The 16,687-nt window shown below is 37.2% G+C and overlaps 1 protein-coding gene across 1 annotated transcript in view; it reads left to right on the top strand.

Moving 5' to 3' along the window:
* The window catches only part of PRKD2 (protein kinase D2), a 3,293,129-nt gene that overhangs the window by 2,597,068 nt on the left and 679,374 nt on the right, over positions 1–16,687 (top strand). The gene's annotated exons all lie outside the window — the stretch shown is intronic.

Genomic DNA, 16,687 nt, shown 5'->3' with positions numbered 1-16,687 from the left:
TAATAATCTTTCTTCTGCTCTATTTATCAACCTTTCTAAAGCATTTGACATGGTAAATCACCAGATTCTCATAAACATACTAAAATCTCTATCATTAGACCCTCTTTCCATTAAATGGTTCCAGTCCTACATTGACAAATAACAGCAGGCAGTATTATGGCATAACACGCTATCCACCCACCTACCGGTTACCCTAGGTGTCCCTCCGGGGTCGATACTAGTACCTCTTCCTCTTCTCCATATTTATTAATGACCTTCATGTAGCCATCCCCCAAGCCACATGCATACAGTATGCTGACAACTCCACACTGATATGCTCAGCTACTTTCATCCAAGACCTTCACTCTCTTACTCAGAAGGTATTTAACACAGTTGAACAATGGTTCACACAGCGTTGTCTTCTTTTGAACCCCAAAAAAAACAAACTCCTCCTCTTCAATCCTACTCAAAAGTCTTCTCCTCTTAATTTCTCTGTGACATCCACCAATGGTACTATAATATCACCTGATCCTACCACCAAATTACTTGGTATCACCATCGACAATAATCTGAACTTTGGCATACATATCAACAATGCTATAAAGACTGTCAACAAAAAACTTGGCACTCTCTATAGGATTAAACCCTTCCTTTCTCCTACAGCCAAAACTACTATAGCACACTCATCTAATCTCTACACTCCTCTGTGCCTCACCCATTTTCACTAATCTATCCAAGAATAACCTCAGTAAATTGGAAATGGCATACAATAACATTGCCAGATTTGCTACAGGTAACCCATATCGAACCCACCATTGCATAAATTTAAAGCGTCTAGGATGGCTGGAACTACAAAACCTGATTAAATTCCACCAACTAACCATTGCCTATAACACTCTTTATAAAACTTCTAATACTCCAATTTTATCTACCCTCATCACCCCCTATAAAAATCGGAGGTCCTTACGGTCATCAGACAAACTTCTTGTACACACCTCTAAACCTAACAACAGGGCTTGGGAGTCTCTCTTCTCTAATGCTGTTGGAAAATCCTGGAATCTTCTTCCCAGTGACCTCTCCTCACTCACCTCCTTACCACTTTTCAAAAACAGACTTAAACTTTACCTCAAAACACACTGGCTATGCCCCTGTACCAAACCTGACTAGTCATCTGTCTTTTCAAACTTGGCTTTCCCTATCCATTACTTCTCACCTACTGTTATATATTCCTATTAGTATTTATTTATCATTTCTCTCTATATTACATTATTTCTATGCTCTGTGGATACTTATTTTTAAGTAAATCCTTTATCAATATCACTATAAAATTAACTTCCTTTTTTTACTATTGACTCTACCTGTATAATGTTTTGTACCTGTGAAATGCATTGTTATGATTCTTGCCCTCATTGAATATCCTGTGCCAACCTGTATGCTGTACTACATATGTTACTGTTGTATATAGATTTTTATACTATTTGCTATTTGTTGTTGTATTTGTATGTGATCGTTTATGTCTTGGAGCTTATCTCCCCGGGCCTCTACTGAAAATGGACATATATCCAGTTAGACTAGCCTGGTCAACAAATGTAAAATAAATAAATAAAATAAATATAGTGGCAAACTAGTCTCTTCCTTGTTTCTAGGCTTGTATAAAGCCTTCAAAGAAGTTTGTCCCAACAAACGTTTACTTTGAGTGTCCTCATTAGGTCTGTCTCAGTCCACCGTGCCGTGGTTCAGAAGCTACCCATCCAGTAGGTATGAGTCAGTAAAATGGCACTCCACTCTCTTTCTAAACATCCCAGTCACCACCAGTGTATCACAAGGTTCTATCCTTGGTCCCCTCCCCTTTACCATTGTCACCAACACCCTCCACACATCTGCACAACAAGCCTCTCTAATAAAGTATTCAAATGACTCCACAAAATTGCACATGTGACAACATAGCACACCTCCAGAAAATTACTCTAGAAGCTTTAGCAGCAACAGAAACATGGCTTTGTAATTCAAAACTCAAGCTCAACCCTTAAAAAATGTTTTCCAAATCTCTCTGCCATGAAAAAAACAAAATTTAAAGTCCAATCTCTTGATAATGTACACAATTCCATAAGAAAAAGTAAGGATGCTTTATAAAGCTAAAACTTTCTCACCAACACAACTAAAGCTGCAACTGCCACTATTAATCTCCTCCTCTCACTTCTTTATGGCACTCCTATTCTTACAAACTTTCAGGCATTACAAAAATCAAAACTTGAACTACATTATAACAAAGTTGCTAAATTTACAACAAATACCCCTTTCAGAACACACTACAGTATAGTACTGAAAAGCCTAAATTGGTTATAATTACCCAGTCAACTAACATATACACAGCTTGTTATCAGCTATAAAATTATTCAGAATCCATCTGCTTGAACAGCACTAAATAACATTCTACCCAACTGTGTTCCCAGTTGGCCATTACTATCCAGTGACCAAAAACTCCCATTTGTCTGCAAAACTGTCAAATCTGCTGAGCATTGTCTGTACTCATACCATGTTTCCAAGGCCTGGAACTTCTTATCTCTATCCATTAAGTCAGTACCCTCCTTCCCATCCTTGAAAACTATTCTGAAAGACTTACCCAAAAGCTGCCTCTGTTCTTGATCAACACTAGGATAAACTATATCCCTAAATGTGAACAAATACCTGTTTGCACCCTTCATCTCCTTACTCTTCCTTCTTCACTCATTGTTTTACTTCTATCAGTTTCTTTCCCCTGGCTTTCTCTCTAAATATATCGTCCAAAAGCCTGCTTTTCACTTTCTTTGTACTGCAATTCCTGTTTGTATTATACTAACTTACCTTTAATTTTTCTATAAAATTTCTCTAACTGTTAAATCGTTGTCATATAACTTCTATTCTTAATTACTGTTCTCATATTATGTCTAATTTGGTATAATTATTTATACTGTAGTTGGTTTTGTATTATTTTTAAAGACAGTAAAATGATTGTTGTTAAAATGTTTTGTAATACTTTGGAGCTTTTCTCCCAGGGCCCTTGCTGAAAATGGGCACCCAGTTTGACTAACCCTAATCAAATGTCAGTAAATAAATAAGTAAAGAACACTTAATGTCATGAGATTTCTCAAATGTTTTGTTTCCAAATTATAAAGCAGGCTGGAGTGACTAGGCAGTGGGAAACTAAGATGTTGCCTGCTTTCTAATGTTTGTGTAATTTATATGTAGAACTCCACATATATTAATTACTGTATTGCATTTGTGTGGATGTAGCTGCAGTCTGAGTATGTCTGGCAATGGTACAATGGATTATGATTTTGTACAATGGATTATGATTTTGTTACATTGCTGTTTGTTATGCCATTTTGCAACTCTTCCCTAGAAGCTAAGGGCTTTTATTTTTACTACTGTGCACAAGTATTATCTATGGAATATATGCCATCCCTTCTTTCATACATATCCTTTGCTTACCTTAAAGCAATCCTACTCTAAATCTCTGTCATTGGTAAACAATGGTATTGCAGCTTCCATACAAGTAGCTATTTTCTCAATAGTAACACTTTTGCCTTTGCCAGTTCTTGTGTGTGAAAAAACATACCACCACTGATTTGTATCTGTGTATGCACACAATATTACTTAGCACATACGTGAACCTACTAGGTATCATTAAAAAAACATCCAACCATCTTGGAAAAATAAGGCTTAAATGTGTCACAGAGCATTGTTGAGATATTCAGAGCTTATGGGGGCCTAGCAGCCCCAACATCCCAGGATGTATAACTGGATTTTGGCACGGGCTTATTTTTGGATTCTGTCCTTTACCCCATCTTGTTTAAAACTGGACCAGCTCAGATGTGCACTAAGGTCACTGTATCATGTTTGGGGGACTGTAGTTTCTGTAGGCATTATTTCTCTAATTTTCTTCACAAACCTCAGAGGTGTGCCAGAAAGTCATTATAGGTTGGGAGGGGGATATCAGGGATATGCTATAGTCATTTCTTCTCTCATTTTCATCACAAACTTCAGAGGTATACACAGAAGGTCACTATAAATCTTATAGGAGCAGTATACTGAATAGGAACAACAATATATTATTGGATTTTATTTCTTTCACTTTCCTCACAATCAAACATCAGACCTGTATATAAGAGTGGTTATCTTTCTTGGATAGTGGTAAGGAATCATGTGATTTATGTATATCTCACAGAATCTGGTTGAAATACGTTATTACATTCTTTTTGTTCATTCAGTTAATCCCTATATGACATCAGAGGGGTATACAGAAGGTGTCTGTCATTTTGGGATAGCATTGAGGAAGCATGTTGTGTTTATGTATGACAACAACTTCAATAATATGACTGTGGCCATTTGTTCCTTTATTTTTACCCCCGTCTGATACCATATGGATTCACAGAAAGTGACTCTTTTTCTAGGGGTTGGTAGAATGGCAGGCACTTTTCTGAGACATGATTTATATATGCTTATAAGCATTTCTCTTATTATTTTGTGCATTGCTGTTCTATCATACTTGAACATCAAACCTTGCAACTTATTTCTTCAGAAGGAAAGAATAAAAAATGATACTGATTTTTTTTCCTTACTCATTACTTTTGTTAAGGTGATCATCAGATCAAAATTTTAGACGAGCTCTAAAAGAGGGGTGGGTATGGCGTAATGGTTAAGGTCTTTACCTTACAGACACAAGGTATAGGGTTTGATTCTGACCTTGGGTTATTGGCTAGACTTAAAATGACGCTTCAAGACAGTTAACCCAGTATTCACCTATAAACCTACAAAATGCATTCCAAAGCATATACATCCACACAGTTTGTAAGGGCCTAGTGGCCTCCAGTCCTCACTCTTAATTAAATTATTTCCTGTACACAGATGCGTAGCTGGTTTAACCAGCACCCCACCCCCCTCAGCTCTCCTGAAGAGCAAAAAAAAAAAAACACTTCAGGCTAATAAGCCAATGGGAATGGTCACTTACTACAATTAGATGTATGAAGATGTACGACCCCAATCCCACTCTTCCATTAAAGTGCAAAACAAAAAAACACGGATGTTCCTTTTACTGGCACACCAACCTGGTGGCCAGTTGCTTGACACCCCTCCTGCTCCAATCCCCTTTCAACTTATTTTATTTAAAAATAAAAGTCTTCTTTTAAACTGCAGCAGACTGTTTGCTACAAATATAGCAAACCGTTGCTACAGTTCATACTCTGCCCACACAGAGAGGTGCAACTCTCATGTTTTATTTAAAAAAATGTTCTTTTTAAACTATAGCAAACAGTTGCTACAGTCTGTACTCTGTCTGCATGGAGCACAACAACACTCAGGGTTTTAGATTTATTAAAAACTGCTGCAAACTGCTTGCTGCAGTTAAACCACACATATGGAGTGCTACAGTGCTCATGTTTGACCACAAATGCTCTACTAACTTTTAAAACCCGGTATTGTGTTACATCGATATTGGGATCTGCTATTTGTGCCCCAAACACTTTGCAGCAGGGATAGTTGTCCCTCTTGCCCCACTGTAGCTACACTACTGGCTGCACAGTTCCCACAGTGCAGTCTTGCCAAGGTAGGGTGTGTTGAAAGGATGCAGGAAAAGTGAGGAAGACCAGGAATACATCTTTTTCCTGAACCATGATTTTTTCTTGCTGTCACTGAATGAAAAGGATGCTAAAAACATTTAACATGCACTTCAATGTGTCTAGAACACTGTGACTTCTTGGGGCCTAATGGCCTCCCTATCCCCAGCTTACTTAAATTATTTCCTTCATAGTTACTGGAGTGCAGTGCTGCTTAGTTAAGATGTGTTGATAAATTGTAGGAAAAAGCTGAAGAGGAAGAAACAACTGTAAGAAAAGAAAGAGGAAACTAATGTGGATGGTCTGGGAAGGCCAGAGACCAGGATGGTGGATACCAGAAGGCACTGATGGATGTGTGTGAAGGGTAGCAGTGGGTGGAATTGTGGAGTCTTTTTCTTTCTTTCTTAAGAATATTGTTCAAGTAATTTGTTCAAAAGGCTGGAAAAAAGGTCTAAAATGCATGTCAGGACATCAATAACCTCATGGTTTCTGGAGCCTTAGTGCCTCCTGATCTTCAACTTAATTCTGCTATTTCATATTTGTTAGAGTGCAGTTTTACATGGTTAGGGTGTGTTGAAAGAAAAAGTAACATAAGAACAATACCAAGGAAGAGATCATTGCAGACCACTTGATAATGCACCTTTAAGCAGACACTTAAAAGTTCATGCCTCCCGTTTTAATCAAATGCTTATTACGTAATAGGGCTATTTTCTCAAATTAAGCAAGACTGTACATAACTGAGTTGTAAGTCTGTGTCTACACATCCTTTCTTCAAGACTAGCCTTAAAGATAGTCAAAGTAGTATTTTATTAGACTTATTCTGGTAGCTTATTATATATGCTGGGAATACATTGAATTAGGAAAGCATTCTTGCAGTGACTCTTGTTTATTTGTTGGTGCAGGTTTAAGTCCCTAGAAAGGAGGGTTGTTTTTGGTTTTGTTAAATCAAAGATCAAGTAGGAATGGTCTTTCATGGCTAGAAATGCATGTCACCTCAGAGCAGCCTGAATGTTAGGAAAGTCATGCTAATCTATCAGAATAGTTGAAATCTGTAAGGAATTTAATTTTCTTGTTTAGATGTTTTTCCTCTTTAGCAGTACGCATTGATTTATACATACCAAAGAGGAACATGATATTAAATGTTGGGTCTTATAAGGTAAGAGTAGAATTAATTATTTGGATCTTGAAGATAATCTCTTAGAAATTAACTAGGCCAGATGGAGGGATTTTCTTACTATTTTGGAAGCATGACCAAATGAGAAAGAGTTAGAGGAGTACCATTTATCATATATTCGGTAGGAACTTTTTTTTTTTGCTGAATACTGCACGTTTGCACTTTTTGCTTTTCATTTGAAACTGTTTTCAGTTCACTTGGTATGTGGATATTCTAGCCCTTGCTGTAACTGTTTATTATCACTGGATGGGCAAATAACAGTGTGCGTCTTCTAGTTATTAACAAACCTGATTAACCACACATCTGAAATATTGTCTTGGATGTATGCAAAATAAATGTCAAACATGAAAGTATGCAGCTCTGATCCCTACAACATCCCACAAATTCCAGTGTTATGCTAAGGCAGGATACCAGCAACTTTCACAACTTGGCATTGTTGGACAGCCAGTTTGCAATCCAGTGAATAACATGGGGACAGCAAGTTTGTCTAACTTTGTTATACTGTCAGAAGCCTTGGACAGCTCAGCATAAGCAGTATGTACTGACTGACCACTGTCCGCAGGCTATATGACCTTTTTATAGAAGCTTACTAGGTTCAGGAAACAGGATCTACACTTCACAGAATCAAACTGATTCAGGTCTAGATCAGTTAAGTTGCCCTAGGTCTACAGAAATGAGTTATGCTATTATACATGCCATGGCTTTGCATATAAAGCTGGTAAGGCTCCTGGGACCATAATTACCCAGATCTGTCAAGGGGTCACCCTATTGCAAGGTTGTCACAATGGCTGTTATAAAGGCATTAAGTCAAAACCATCCAGATTGGCTGAAGTTCTACATTTTAAATAGAGGCTCAGATAGTGCATACTTTACAGTGATGAGAATGCAGTATTGTATGTTGTCTGGTCTAATGGATGTATTATTCTTAGCATTTGTCAGGGATTCTAAAATTAGTTTCAAGGTGATTTCAGGGGAAACTACATTTTAGGAATATTTTGTATAGTTGGTGATAGACCAAGCAGATCCCTATCAAATAATTGAAGGGACAGGTCGAGCCCATATCATCAACAATGCAGTCCATAGAACCGTTCTGACTGAGATCATGTTACAGTACAGATCAAGAAATGTGCCCTTTTCTCCACTGTAGTGAGATCTTGGAGTTGATATATATAATTAGCAGGGGGAGTGGGGGTGCAAGGGGTTTGCCCCCCTGCAACAGCAGATTTTCTGGTGTGTGTGGGTGTTGCATTTGTTTTAATTTTTTTCCAAATGACTGCATTGTCGATGATATGGGTTTGCCCATATCACTTTTGACAATGGGTCAGTTCGATTATTTGATAGGAACCCAATCAAGCACTAAATTTGTCTGCTGATACATTGACTATATTTTTTGGATTGGACAATGTCATATTACTACAGGTGAGTTCAGTGCATTGTTGGACATTATTCCTTAATTTTATGACATAACTGAATAAAGAGTTATTCTGTACTTTATCTGTAGCAGCTCTCAGACTGTACTCTGCTTTATATTTTCAAACAGTACTCATAAGATGCTTACAGGCATGTTTCTTTGTGGACCTGAGATAATGGGATCAGACTTCTCAACCAATTGGGGACAAATTTCAACAGAATCAGGGACAAGTCGAGAAAAAATCAAGGACAATCCAGGACACTTTTAAAATATTAGTGCTATTAACTTGAAACATTGACAGAATTAGAGCATATAAATTAATACACATTTTCTGAAGTAAAAGATGTTTATAACTCTTAGTTATTGTCATTATTCATTAGTTTTAGGAGGGATTAAGAGGGACAGAGTTAAAATTTGAGTCAAAATCAGGGACGTCCCTGAAAATCAGGGACAGTTGAGAGGTATGATATGGGATATGGATTTCTTACAGATTTTCATCATTTCCCTTTTATTTATTTATATGTGTGTGTGTGTGTGTGTGTGTGTGTGTGTTTGTTTTATATATATATATATATATATATATTTGTTTGTTACATAGTTTATTAATAAGAGAGTGGCACCAGAGTGGTTTATTCTTGAATGTACCATTATATTCAGGGTGGAAAAGTACTGACTTTTCTATGCAGCTGATTGTCAGCTGACAAAAGTTGAAGATGAATATGGCAGCTCTGTAAGTTGTGCAGATTTGTAGAGGATTATTGGGAATTTTACATAAACTAGGAAACTTTATGGACGAAGTATTTTGTTTGGGAATTTGAAGTTATGTTACATGGCAGCTTATGTGGCTATACTTAGTAAAAGACAATTAGGTCTAGAAAGAATGATAAATACTAGAGATCTGTCTACTGTTACCTCACTGTTAGTGCTGCTCTCAGTGTAACTAACCACAGCTAGTAATAAGTGGCACATTGCTCACTGGAAGCAAAACAGTAACATTAATCCTTTGTTGATTCTTGAGAAGCAAGTCTTAGGCTTGCCTGCAGTCAGTAGTATTTTCTCAAATGTTGCCTGTGTCTGTAGGCTTGCTGTTGATGCCCTGGATAGCATAAGGCAGCTCAGTACAAGAGAGCCAAGCTGCACACTAGTTCAAGACTAAAAGTGAAGATGCTTCTGCCAAAACAGAAACTAGACCAATCAGGGAAGCCTCACACACACTGGCAATCAGTCAGTCAGGGATCAATGCAATTTGTTCCTTATCTCAGCAGGAGCAAAGCAGTAGCATTTATCACAAGCTGGTTAGTTACTAGGAAACACTTGTTAGGCTTTCCAGTGAGCATCTAGGAAGGCTATGACACATTTCAAGGAAAGCAGAAAAAAGCTGAAAAGTAAGACAAAACTGTAAGAGAAGGAAGAAAAAACAAATGTGGATGGTCTAGGAAGGCCCTATTGGGGAGAACCTAGGCAGACACTGAGATATGAGCACAGGAAGAAAATTGAACAGCAGCTGAGGGGTCCAAGGAGTCTTTTTCTTAGGGTGCCATTTCAACTAAGGCCAGCCTTGCTTATATTGTAGGCATCAACATTTTCCATTGTTTGGACATTACTGTGTTGTTGTATAGCAATTTGCAGGCACTGCTTAATTTCTTCTTGACTACACTGTATGTTTTATGGTACAGACCTTCCTTATTTAGCTGTCTCTGAAATGCAGACCAGTAGTGATCACCTAATCAGTATTCATGCTGTATTCAGCTTTCAGGCAAGCTACTAAGTGACAACTGCATTACTCAGTAATGTTGGCTGAAAATATTGCATTTACTAAAGATAAAGATTTTACTCTTGGTTGCATTATTTGACCCATTATCTAACCCCTTACATGCTTATGATATTAATCTAAAGTCTGCAGAACTGCACACGGTACTTGAAAAGGGCTGGGATGGGTTGAAGGGGATGCTCTCTACCTGCTTATTTACAAAGGACACTCAAGTGACAGTATATAGACAAACCGATCTATTAATTGTACCTAGATGGTAAAAGCTTTGATCCAGATTGCTTCTGTAGCATGATTTTATTTAATGATTTCCTGTATTTTGCTTGAAAGTATTTGGATTTAAAATTTGGAGTAAATCTGCTTAACTGCACTTCTGAATTTGTCTTTGCATGCCTAACTTGCTTTTTTATCAAAATAATCATTCTTTAGTACCTATTCCGGGCTTCTCAGTGTAAGCCTACATACAGTGAAAGTGAGATTGTATGTTAGCAATGATTTTAAACCCCCAGTATGTTTCAGCATTTTTTTTACTATTTAATAGGTTTCATTTAAGCTAAGCAAGTGCTGGGAAAGAGTTTGACTGTACTTCACAGATGATTTACATAGTAAAACAAGTGTTGGCAGTGAAACCAGTACTTATGGGGACTTTCCTGTATTTAGGATGCTGACTCTGTGTGTGTGTGTGTGTGTGTGTGTGTGTGTGTGTGTGTGTCTTTTCTAGGACTGTGAGTAAGATGCAAGGGCTAGGTAAGGAGAACACTGGTGCCATGAGGTCTAATAGCACAGTGTTTGACCTGGAGGCATGGTAATGAGCTGCTAATGAGGTATTTCCTTGTACAGGTTCATCATGTCTGTGAATCTGAGATTTTCTCACCACACTACTTGACCATGCCTTGCCATAGACTGTACATCCACTTCCAGCTGCCAAGACATTACACTGGGCAGTAAAACATCATAAGGATCATTACCTTATCAGCTGCCAGTCAGTGGTCCTTGCCAATGGCATGACCTTAATATTGAGTGTCCACCACCCTGGGATTGCACATGATGCATACATATGTCAGATCACTGACACTGTATATTTTACAAACTTCCTATTACTGCTTTTGGTGGGTAGGCAGCTACTTACACGTGAAAGGAATTTCCCATCTTTCAGTATCTTACTTTTATTTCAGTTCTTTTTTTATTGAATATGTTATAGATTACCTGTTTTTTTTTTTTTTTTTTTTTTTTTGGAAAGGTGGGAGTTAGCTGAGTATTTGCTTATATTATGATTATGATCGGAGAGCAGAATATAATCCAAAATATAATCCTTTATGTTATGATCATTGCTGTTTCTTCTTTCCTTGCAATCACACATCATCTATGTCTTGGGAAGGCAGTGAGCATGTTAAGGTAAAGAGCAGTTTTAGGATCACTGGTAAATTCAAAAAGCCATATCAACTGGTCAAGTGTGTCCATTACATGTCTGTCTGACTGCAGCAAGTTGAAATGCATTACTGCTGCCATCCTTCTTTTCACTTTTATCAGAATTTCACGTCAGAGGTATCTTATGTTTTTATTTACACGTTGAAACCTGAGGTGATACTCATAGTAACTAGTTACAGTTTCGTCAGGGTACTTCCCCTATTGTTTTCAATAAGTGCCATGAAATCTTTTATATCCACCTGCTATAGGCCCAGTGCAGGTAGATAGGGCCTCAGTTTAATGCCTCATCCAAATGACATCACACTCAGGAGTGTGTAACATCTCTCACTTAAGCTGCATTGCATTGTCAGTATTTGAATCCAGCTGCCCGATAGCATTGCTATGGTGGAGCAAACCGGGCAGTCAGCCCAGGCAGTCTTTTATCGAGGATGCAATTCACCAATGTAAAATATAAAAAGATATTTTTAATTAAATATTTTTTCCCCTTTAAAGAAATGGCAATGCGTACATCCTAAATGAATTTCCAAGGCATCCAGCTGGGCTTTCTCTCCTGTCTATGTCAGCTTGCTTGGGCACCACCCCAAAAAGACTTGCAATTTGCTGCACAGGCAGTTCTAATAGTCTCTGAAATAAGTAATGATTGTGCACAGATGGGCAAACTACTGAAGTGGTCATTGGGGGAAATGTTTCATTCTGATGTCATTTGCTGCTTGCACATAAATGGACAAACTACTGAAGGAATTATTGTGGTAAATTATTCATTTTGATGCCGTTTTATGCGCATACTTGGATAGACTACTGAAGAGGTTGTGTGGGGGGTGTTTCATTTTGGTGCATGTGTTTACACGTACAGACTGCTGAAGGGATTGTTGGGGGAAATTATTAATTTTAGTGCTTGTACATACATGAACGGACTGCTAAAGGGGGTCGTCGGGTGAAATGTTTTATCCCGGTGCTTGTGCATACTTGAATGGACTGCTGAAGGGGTTGTTTGGAGAAACAGCTCATTCTAGTGCTGGTTCATACGTGGACATACTGCTTAAGTGATTGTTGGGGGAAGCATTTAATTTGGGTACTTGTGCATAGCTAGACAGACTGCTGAAGGGATTGTTGGGGGGGATGTTTCATTCTAGTACTTTTGCATACTTAGATTACTGAAAGTGTCTTTGGGAGGAAATTATTTATTTTGGTGTCATTTGAGTCCTTGTGCATACATGGATAGACTGCTGAAGGGGTCATTGTGGGAAATGATTAATTTTGGTACTTGTGCATACCTAGAAAGTCTGCTGGAGGATTGTTTGTATATAAATGTTTTGTTTCTGGTGCTTGTCCATACATGGATAGTCTGCTGAAGGGGACTTTAGGGGAAATGTTTCATTTTAGTGCTTGTGCATACATGAACAAACTGCTGAAGGGAGGGAATTGTCTCATTCTGGTGTTTGTGCATACCTGGTCAAATCGCTGAAGTGGTCATTGGGGAACAATTCATTCTTGTTCTTATGTATACTTGGACAGACGTCTGAAGTGGTGGTTGTAAGAAATGATTTATTTTGGTGCTTGGAAAGTCTGCTAAAGGGGTTGTTGTGGAAACGATTCATTTTGGTGCTTTTGCATACTTACATAAACTGCTGATGTGGTCATTGGGGGAATTATTTATTTTGGTGCTTGTACATACATGGACAAACTGCTGGAATGGTCATTGGGAGAATATGATTCATTTTAGTGTCATTTGAATGCTTGTGGTTGCATGGGCAAGCTGCTGTAAGGGTCATTGTGGGAAATGTTCCATTTTGGTGCTTGTACATACCTGGGGCAAACTACTGAAGGGATCGTTGGGGGGATTGTTTCATTTTGATGTCTGTAAAATGCTTGTGCATACCTGGATAAGCTACTGAAGGGATCACCAAGACATTTGGAGAAAGCAAATGATGCCAGCTACACTGCATGATAGGCAGCAGTGTAGCAAACCAAGCATAATTTTAATATATATTCTTCTTTACTTTAAAATAAGGATATAGTAAATCCTTCCACTGTGACTCACCAACGTTTAAACCCCTATTGAGTAGGCTCACTGAAATGTAAGTGTTTCTTGCAAGGGTGGGCAGGCTTCCCTGCATTCTCAGTGTGGGAGTGAGCCACCCACACCCTCCAAATTTATATTACTTGTCTCTTCTGGGTTCATTGAAAAAAGTAACATATGTCTTTGTCATGAAAGCGAAAGCAGTGTCGGAGCACAAGAAATCTGGACAAAGTCTAAAATAAAGGGGGGGGGGTCAAAGACCCCAAAACAGGAAAGATTTAAATATTGCTCTTACAAAGTTTAAAATTAGAAAGTTGCTAGAATAACAAGAGTTGTATTAGTATGCATTTTCTGAAAGAAATGAAGTCTGAAACACAAATTTATGCATTCTTTAATGAGTTCAGTCCTCTCTGATTTTTCAGAAAACCACAAATTTTATGAGGTGAAAATCTGGACATTCTGCAAAAATCTTGGCAGTTGAGAGGTATGGTCAAGGGCCAGGGCTAAGTATTATATGTTGCTTAATTTTCTGAAAGTCCATTTTGTTGCCTAGGTGAATTATGGAAAAAATCAATCAAACATGGCTTTGTCCAATCAAAAATGAGGTCTCACTCTACTCTGTATTCTTAATAGGCTTCTGGAGGTCTCCATTAGAGTACCTTGAAATAATCACAATTACTGCAAATTTGCAGAATAATAATTTGTGCTGCTCAAAGTATTATACTGTAGCATTGGAAACTTCTTCTCTTCTTCCAGTATTTAAGCACCTGAAAGAGTACCATAAAATAGTATAAATGTATGTAATGCAGTATTCAAATAGAAACTAGATTTGATAGTTAGGATTATTACTGGGTTTTTATAAAATGTGCATTATAATTAAAATTAAGCTAATTTTAGCTTAGACACTTCTTTATTGGTGACTGGCATGAGAATTGGATATGTACCTATCATGGTTTGTTTTGTGTAGTAACAAAAGAATTGTGTGTGTGTGTGTGTGTGTGTGTGTGTGTGTGTGTGTGTGTGTGTGTGTGTGTAAGTTCATAGGTTAGCACTAGGCCATCACAAAGATAATCAAACCCTGCACTTCGTGTGTATGAGGTAAACCCAATATGTCTCATACTGTTGGAAACAATGTAATCCAAGGGATTATTTATTTTTCCCAATAACTTTTCATTTCTTCTGTTGCTTACTTGTTTACTGTTTGCAATTATGTTTATTTGTTATGTTTGGGGGTCATTTTATAACTTAAATAAGGCACTCAGGTACAGTATATATTGCCTGGTAGAGCACATCCTTGTTGTTGAACAGTAAACACTCGGTGTAAGTGTCTAGTATATTATGCCACTGGGGCATGCTGTTGGCAGACAATAATCACACATTGATGCGTAGATGATCCAGTGTTCACTAAGCTAGTAGTGTTACAATGAGCTGTCAGTGATATATAAACTTCAGGTACAAATGGTATCACAATGCACACTAAACTTTTTGTTCAGTATACTTTATAGATACATTTTGAAGGGTCAGGATGTATATTTTAGCTGCTGCTTCCTTGGCTCATGATTTTTCTGTCTGTGCTGCAGTTCATGTTAACAATATAATTTGTTATGCTGCAATTGACATTTGGACTGTACCTGCATAGAGATGTGGATTGTGCTAAATTCTGCTTTATTTTTAATATGCATTTGACTTTGTTAAATTGCTAAAGCTGTGTTGTGTTTGGTAATGCCTCACTTAACAGTTGAATGATTAACCCTGAAATTGCGTTAAACTTTCAGTAAAACTTTCAGTTTGGACAAATCATACCTCTCAACCTCTTAACAGAAGAAGTCTGGACAAAGCCAAAAATGACAGGGGGACAAAGGCTGAAACCCAGGGAAAATTTGCACTTGTTCTTGATAGTCTAATAGTCTTTGCGTTAGCATGCATTTTTTAAGAAAAAAATTATTAAGTTAACATATTTACAATATATACAAAGAAAGGGAAAAAAATTCAACATCTCATACTGTTATACAGTGTTAGGAATGTATTGAATCATCAAGGTAATCTTAAACAATTAGCACATTAAGAGTCTTAGTATTTCAGTAGTAACACTTCAAGGCTATTCAAAGCACTAAAAGTCTTAATACAATTTATAGATCTTATTCTTATCACTTCTTTTTTCAGTTTTACATAGCATTACAGTTAAATTTAAAAAATTATTTGAACGTAGGAACTGAGTTCAGTTTCCTTTTTTTTAATAACTTCTCTAGCTACTGCCAGTGAAACTCCAGAATATGTTTTGTTGCTTGGCTTTTACAGATAAAGGAACTGCATATCTGGAAATTGCTTTTAAATTATTAAAGGATTGTAGCTTGCTCTGTGTGAGTATCTGGAAATTGCTTGGAATCATTAAAGGATTTTAGCTCACTCTCTGTACCTGGAAAATTGTTTTGGATTATTCAAGGATTTCAGCTCACTGTGCCCTGGTTTCCAGTGATTTCTTTTTTCATGTTGGACTCTGCTAGTGTATCACTGTATTTGCCTGCGTGCTGGTTCACTCATCTTTTGTTGTACAACTTTACTACATCTCCAACAAACTGAAGAAGTCATTTTACTAAACTCAGAAATTTTATAGGAAGTAACAAACATTCTGTGTATATATTTCCACATAAAAACTTTTCAATATAAACTTGAAGTTTGTCTAACTGATTTAAGTAAAAAAAATGTTATTCTTGCTATCTGTTGAGTCACTAAATCCACTACTAACTAAAAAGTTAATTTTGTATCAGAAATGTTTATTATTTATAATTAACTTGTATAACTTGGACAGGCTTCCTTTGTAGGTCAATTTACCTTCAGTGATAGCATTTATATATTCATATGATTGGGGAATAGCCTTCTATTCCTCTTCACTTATATTGTCTTGAAATTCATTTAATTTCTTACTGATGGATAATATTAACTGGTTAGCAAAGCATCCAGCTTATACTCTTTCATTAAATATTCTGGCAATTTAGCTTCTCCTTTTTCAGAGCAATCAGACCATAATCCTAATCCATTCCTTTTTAATAAATTCAGTTTAATGTTGTTCTGAGTTTCCTGACATCTAGAGATATGTGCAGTGGGAAAGCACAAACATTTCCGTTTTGATATTAATGGAATTTTAAAAACATATTTCTTATCTATATTAATAATCAAAGGCATAAAACAGGCACAGGCAAGGCACCAGGTTCTCCAACTGCTTTAATAAGAACAAACACAAGCGCTTTTACAGAAATGCTTCTTCAGGTGTATGTCATGTTCATCTAAAACACCATTCTTATACCAATCAGTC

Source organism: Protopterus annectens, chromosome 1.part0 (assembly GCF_019279795.1).
Source record: "Protopterus annectens isolate FY-2018-M chromosome 1.part0, PAN1.0, whole genome shotgun sequence".
NCBI classification, from domain to species: Eukaryota; Metazoa; Chordata; order Ceratodontiformes; family Protopteridae; genus Protopterus; species Protopterus annectens.
The sequence above is the reverse complement of the archived record's forward strand: the minus strand, read 5'-3'. Positions and strand labels throughout refer to the sequence as shown.